The sequence below is a fragment of the Antedon mediterranea genome, chromosome 3 (assembly GCF_964355755.1).
Source record: "Antedon mediterranea chromosome 3, ecAntMedi1.1, whole genome shotgun sequence".
Classification (NCBI taxonomy): Eukaryota; Metazoa; Echinodermata; class Crinoidea; order Comatulida; family Antedonidae; genus Antedon; species Antedon mediterranea.
This window is the reverse complement of record NC_092672.1, coordinates 30,858,848-30,864,847: the sequence shown is the minus strand read 5'-3', so window position 1 is coordinate 30,864,847 and position 6,000 is coordinate 30,858,848. Positions and strand designations below refer to the sequence as shown.

General features: G+C 31.7%; 1 protein-coding gene across 2 annotated transcripts in view; it reads left to right on the top strand.

Annotated features, from left to right (window-relative positions):
• The first annotated feature begins 4,398 nt into the window (after positions 1-4,398).
• LOC140043838 (uncharacterized) overlaps positions 4,399-6,000 on the top strand; it is a 28,611-nt gene continuing 27,009 nt past the window's right edge. For both annotated transcript variants that reach the window (XM_072088313.1, XM_072088312.1), the window contains exon 1: positions 4,399-4,489. The gene's annotated coding sequence lies outside the window, so the exon portion shown is untranslated. The remainder of the gene's footprint in view (positions 4,490-6,000) is intronic.

Below are 6,000 nucleotides of genomic sequence, written 5' to 3'. Positions count from 1 at the left end.
GTTTTCTGCCTATGCACGTCGCCAGTCATTATGAAGTTGGATCTCTAAATGAAGGGGATCCATCTCGTTGAAAAAAGGTGTACATTTAACCACAGTTTCCAATAATATATTTGAATAGTTGTCAGCTAATTGTACTGGTATTTATATTTCTGGGAAACTATAATGTACATTTTGATTATATACCTTCAGTTATCTAAGATTTTTCATATCTCTGTGGAGTATTTATAAACAAAACATTTTTTTCGCTTAATTTCAGGACATTGGTGGAAGTTACTTATGTTTGGTATTGGTATCATCGCAGTCAGTGTTTTCTTGATAATTCAGTATGATGAAACCATTGAAATACTTGGTGATATTGGTGCTGTCATAGGTTGTTTTTTGTCTCTTTTTTCTTTACATAAAGAAGTGACCGAATATTTGAAAAAACAGAAAAAAGACTAGTCTAGTAACACTGTATTGTAATGGCTGCCTTAATTAGTGGCGTGACGCCGGGGAAAATGTTCCTGGTTTAGCACTCATAGCAGTTAAGTCACTGATCTTAATAGAACACATCTTAATACACCATCTGTACATCTATGTATTTTAATGGCATAAGGAATCTATAACCTTATTCAAAAGATGTGAACAAATGAATTAATTATTATCAGATTATCAGAGCAAATGTGAGTGTAGTTTAATGATGTCCCAACTTTATGACATCATCTGATAAAATATTGAGTTACAGTACACTCTTAATACATATTAATAGTGTAACATTATTAATTAATATTTTATCGTGTCATACAGTTCAACTGACATTAGTTCTCATCTTATTTTTGTTTTTTTGTGTTAAATCATTCCCTTGAAATTGTATTGAAATAATTGTTTACACAAAGAAGAGTGAATTCTTTTCTGGTTTTAACTATTCTATACCCATTTACATTGTTTTTTTTTAAACATCAGTAAATTTTCTAGTCATGCATATTTTTAAGTCCTTAACATTATTGTTATGCTTACTGTCTACATAACATGATTTGTTTAATCACCTTAACATTGTTTCTTTTAAACATTTCTTTTCTACCTCTTAACTTTCCTTCTCTTTTGAGAAATTACCACAATGCATTAATTCATCTTTTAACATTCAATGGTAGTGAAGCTTATAAAAAGAGATCAAACAAAAATCATAGGCAAGATGTTACAACACCAAACATATTTGTTAAAATCAAATCCAATTTTTACTCGGCGTGCGTGTGTGTGGAACTTTTATCCCTTCGTTTTTATTATAACTTGTGTTGAGAACTTAGCAAACATACAATATAAGTTCAGTTGCGTGCTCTTCGTTTGTCACATCTTTACATATTCCTACACTGTAAAAAATAATTCGGATTTTACGTGTAAATTTGTTTCCTCCTTGGAGTAAACTCTCCTTTTCCTTCAATTTAGGTGTAAGTTTTTAAGATTGCGAGTACCCCGCAGTGGGGAACTATAATATACCCTTCTTTTGAGGTATTCTAATAAAGTTACACATTCAGCATGGGTAAAGTCCGACGGTTACACTACGAAATGGGTAAATTTCCCCGGGAAAGTCTTCCCCCCAAAACGCGATAATTGTGTTACCCTCAATTCAGAAGTAGGCCTAAGTGTGGAAAGTATGCGGTATGATGACTGTCGCGTGGAGCAATTTCATATTTTTAATAATTTTATCTTGCATATAATGCCTATTTTTGTATCAGAAAAGCATTGTTTATTTATATTTTTTACAGTGTGTAATGCATTATATGACCATTGCACATGCACAAAATCTTTAAACAATCGGGCCTACACGTTTTCTTTAATACCTACCTTCTTCTGGAATATATTTCATGTCATTTTAATGGTTTGTTTACTATTGTAATACAATATTGCGAGTTCCGAATCTGTTTTCGGCTTCAGTCTATTCTCACTTCTGGCTGGCTATTATCTTTTGGTGACTGAATAAATGATATTATTATTATTATTATTGAACGTTAAATCGATCAAATACAGTGCCGGTGTATAACATGCTTATACGCATGCGCAGAATAATCGTTTTGTATAAAATTACCGTATTTTTGGTTTTACCACTCCGGAAGCTTGGTATTGCTAGTAACAACAACAGAATATAGATCCATCTAGACCCACTCTAGTAAATTACATTTATTAAATTACTTTAAATAAATCTATAATTATATTATGATTCCTGATTTGAAATACAAAATGTGAAAAAATAGATCAAAAATTTTACTCGTTTTTGTAGAATATGACTGGTGATATTCGTCAACATGAATATGCTTTACGAATATGAAATAGGGATCAGCTCAAAAGTTTCACAAATGTGTGACGTATCCGTTTTCGTTATCGTGTGCGTAAGGTTGCGAAATCTTCCTAAACAAGTTCTTTACATACGTACATAGAAACACACATATAGGCCTACACATTGTTATTTATTATATTTGACATCGAGTAAAAGTAAATTAATTTAGGTAGTTTAAATGTATACATTGATTACTGAATGATAAACTAAATTCATGTTGCCTTTTATTCGATGTAACAATTCGATACAAATAATAAAGAGGCGTTCGATAGTCATTTGGATGTATCTTATGTAGGCCTATTATAATATTATTATTTTAATATTTCTCATCTATTTTTTAATAAATTGAATTGAATACAGTACAAATGTCATGGTATGTCATTGTTGTGGCTTTATACAAAACAATTGTAGAAATACTGACATAATAGTATTATGTCAATGTCAATTTAGTGTATTATTATAAATTGGCATTGATACACACATACACACACATTACATACATTACACCCTGGTATATTATAGTGCGCGTCGCTATTATTATTATATTTATTATTATATCAGTATTTATAAAGCGTCAATTCAAAGACCGAGGTACAAAATCAAAGGCGCTGTGCATGTTAGTGGTCGAAAAAATTAGTTTTGAGCAATTTTTAAATAAGGCAACAGAAGAACAGTGTTTAATTTGTGGGGGAGTGATTCCAGAGTGTGGGTCCTGCAAAAGAAAACGATCTATGACCAAAGGTTTTAGTAGCTATGCGTGGAACAGAGAGTAAGAAATCATGTCAGATGATCTAAGAGTTCGTCCAGGAACACAAAAGGTGATTAATTGACGGATGTAAGCAGGTTGGTTAAAAAGAAGTGCTTTAAAAGTAAGGAGCAAGATTTTAAATTTGATTCGTTTGTCAATGGGGAGCCAGTGAAGTTCTCGAAGAACAGGTGAAATGTGAGAGCGACGGTTAGTGAACGTAATGATACGAGCAGCCGAGTTTTGTAGTCGTTGAAGACGATTAATTTGAAAATTCGGAAGGGCATAAAACAGAGAATTGCAATAATCAAGACGAGAGGAGATGAAACCATGAATGGTGATAGGTCCATTTGTGTAGGATCATAACCAACAACTTCAGAAACGGTATTATTGTTTGGCATTGCTATTTATAACTATGACGTGATACGTATGTTGTTTTTTTTACTACCCTAACATGACTTGTTGCTGGTCTAAAGTTGTTTGTATGTTCTTCATTTGTACAGCATATAAAAGCCTATAGGTTCTAGATCGTAATTGGCAAACATAAACTGGCACATATGGCGTTTCATACGTATAATACTTGATGAAAATCGAAACGCCGACTTGGCGGACTAATATAAAAAAGACAATTACTACACAATACATAATATAATACAATAATAACTACAGACCTACCGACTTACTTACTTTACTTCACCTACTGGGAACTATTTCATAGGCCTGTAATGACGCATGGACTTTGCCCACAAAACTATAGGATATTTGTTTATATGTACATCATTAACTATTAAAATAATAACATAAGGTTTTACACTGTAAATCCGAAAAACACAGGATTGAGATGTATATATTTTTGTTGTAATACAGTAGCAGTAGTAATTCGTATTGTAAGTAAATATTTAGTTAATTGATTTTCCGTAAATATTAAAAAAATGTACTGCGGTATGAATTTAATCTACGTGCACATCAACAAAACCCCCTACATAACATAAACAGCCCTATATAAAACAAATAACACAAGAACAATGGATCCATGGACAAATTATGATATTTAATTGTTTCAAATTGTAAATTATATAACAATATTTTATCGTTATAGGCCTAGAGGTATTAAACAAAAACATCCACGACAAGAACGTTTTCGTGCAAATAAACATACTAACTTACATGTTTTATACTTGATATTTTGCCAAATAAAAATAATGTACACCCAACGTTACAAGGAACGACCACCAATCAAAATCCTTTCATAGTTAAACAAAATAAGCCTTTATAAATATTCATTCATATTTTATTGCTCAATCGTCTTCGTCATTAATTGTTAGTAATTGCTCATACGTATCTAGCAAACAACTCCAATAACGATCGCGTCCTTTGGTAAATTTCACATAGTATTGGCATAACCACAGCTACCATCAGGGTGCTTTTTAAACGTAAGTTGCACGTTTCTTGTAATACCTTTATTAAATATTAACAACCTACTTTTTGTAAGGTCGTATGCACATATACAGTTGTTTCTATAATCATATTATTATTCTATCATTATTAACAAATTGTATCAGAAAAATCAGAATTGATTATCATTATATCTCTCCTTGCTCCAGTAGCAGGACTAAAGTAAGCACTCAAATGCATTGTGGGCCACAATAGGGAGGGGCTCCGTATACGCGACGGTGGTTAGTTAATATAATCGAACACTTTTTAAAAGACATAATATTAATAAGAATGAAAAGAGCACCCAAAGCATGCAAGAGAAAATAAAAACAGCTTATAAAATTAGGCCTACAAATGAAAACTAAAGATAAAATTTATGCTTATGGCATGCAGTTGTTCTTCGGAGTAAAGAATACTTAATACTTAAAAAATAACATGAAATCCCCAAGTATTTATTGATAATTAAAATGCAAATTCAAAATGGACGTGTGTAATCTCCATTTTGTTGGCATTTTTAAAAGGTAAAATATATGTAGTAATCATTTCGCACAATAATAGGTATCATTTTGTCAAAATAACTCCATTTCTTTTCTTAGTATTGAGTTAAAATAATTATAAGGACTATTTCAAAATAAAACATCGAACCCCTCTGAAATTAGTTCGCTACAGTGAGAAAGTAAATTATGCTTTTTTTCTTTCTCTTTTCTCTTTTGTGGCGTGAACCACCACCTTTAGGCTATTCTTTCATATCATAATTAAATACACTAGAGGGTAAGCTCGCTTCGCTCGCTCCCCCTCCGATAATGACTCGGGTAAAAAGTTTTAGGACATTCTGGCCTGGACGCTTTCAGTCGGTTATCATTATTGAAATTCATTCGATTTCAAACAAAAGCTCTTATCATCAGTCATTTCTCTCGATGTAACTTTATATAATTATTTGCCACGCGCGGTCCGAAAATAAACAAAAAAAAAAACCCAAAATGGATCGCCACCAAGCACCAACGACCAACTTAGTTGAAACAGCCTGGTTGAACTCTTGCCATGCAGGGAAGTTGATTGACACACCTTACCGTGAACCCGGAAATTACTTTTACCGAAATTTTCTTATAAAACCCTTTATAATATCTTCCTAAGATAGAAATATGGAACAATATCGTAAATAGTGGAAACTAATGTTATCAAATCTACGTTTCGCGGTACATCTGAGAAAGATAAGGTAGGTATCCAAGGCGGAGATTAGTACCGAAGTTTTTCCATTGTGCTCGCCTATGTCAGAATTAACCATAATTTATATATAGATTACAAATAATCAGTAAAATCTGTCTTCATATGTTCTTTCTTTAATTATATTGTTTTCGGTTAATTTCTTAAATTTTTCTTTGTATTATTCTGCTCAAAAACAAAATTTATCAGTAATTTTTTTAAATTTTAGTTTTAGTTTTAGTTAAGTAAATTATGTTCTTAGAGCAACAACAATTAAAAACTATTTAAATTCTCTCTTTTATGTTGA